This window comes from Limulus polyphemus, unplaced genomic scaffold, assembly GCF_000517525.1.
Source record: "Limulus polyphemus unplaced genomic scaffold, Limulus_polyphemus-2.1.2 Scaffold4426, whole genome shotgun sequence".
NCBI classification, from domain to species: Eukaryota; Metazoa; Arthropoda; class Merostomata; order Xiphosura; family Limulidae; genus Limulus; species Limulus polyphemus.
In genome coordinates, this window is record NW_013670036.1 from 46,072 (window position 1) to 47,461 (window position 1,390).

The following is a 1,390-nucleotide window of genomic DNA, read 5'->3' on the forward strand; positions in this document are numbered from 1 at the left end:
GAGGAACTGAAACTGTGGTGCTGTGTTATCCATCCAAACAGCTGTATTTCTTGAGGAACTGAAACTGTGGTGCTGTGTTATCCATCCAAACAGCTGTATTAGGGATCTTGAGGAACTGAAACTGTGGTGCTGTGTTATCCATCCAAACAGCTGTATTTCTTGAGGAACTGAAACTGTGGTGCTGTGTTATCCATCCAAACAGTTGTATTAGAAAATGTATTCTCAGAATTTGAACACAGAATTCGATTGATTATAACTAATAATGGAAGATAAGTAGAAGTTTATTGATTAAATCAAATAAAACTTACAAGCCTTCAGGAGATATTTTGTTGTCATCTCAAATAATATAAATGTTATTCAAGTTTGTTTTTGGTATATTCATTTTGGGACACCCTGTATATGCAAGTAGCATACCTTATTGTTAGGAACGTCTAAGAAGACAGGTTGACCTTATTAGAAACAAAAGGGTCACTAGTTTCGAAAAGTAAAAACATCCCATTGTAAAGAAAAAATATTGGATCAGAGCCCATCACCTTTTCAGTTGAGACAGAATGAGCCAGAGACACAAACGGTATGTAGAACAGCAAAGTTTAGATGTTTCGTCAGACCTGAATTACTTTCATACACAATTATATTTAGTACAGACTTTTAGGTTTCTAGTCATTGAATCAAGAGCGTCAGTAATACAGTGCTTATTTCATTATTTTAGTTTCTTTCCAGATCGTTCCTCATTGGCTCAACGGTAAACTTGAAGGCTTATAACGCTAAAAATCAAGGTTCTATACCCGTGGTGGGCACATCCCAGATAGGCCATTTTGTAGCTTTGTGCTTAACAACAAAACAAACAATACATCAAAACAAAAATATATTTCTCTAACGAGAAATGATGCCAGTCTTTGTAAATGTTAGAATGACCTCATTACTGGTCAAATATCTCTGACTTAAGTAACTTTTATAAAAACCAAGTTGTCAAAACGGGAAATTCTGTCTTCTTATCTTAAGGTTCCTTATAATAACCAGTTATTATCATAATTGATATTTACACAGTTCAGAATCTACATGAGAGAATAAAACTAAAACTACCTTTTGAGTAGACAATGTTTTTTTCTTGGAATTTCGCCAATCTTTTCATTACGTGGGAGTCTCACGTGGAAAAAAGTTCTCGAAGAAAATAAACCAACTTGAGAGTTTAAGTATGAAGGATCTTTATCATCACTTGGTGATAATGAGACTTTGAAAGGTCAAGGTGTCAGATTTTGGTAATGGTTTTGTAGAGAACGTAAAAATACGAGAAAGAAGATATATATATACCTAGAAACTTGAATCTAATATATATATATACATATACCTAGAAACTTGAATCTAATATATATATATATATATATATATA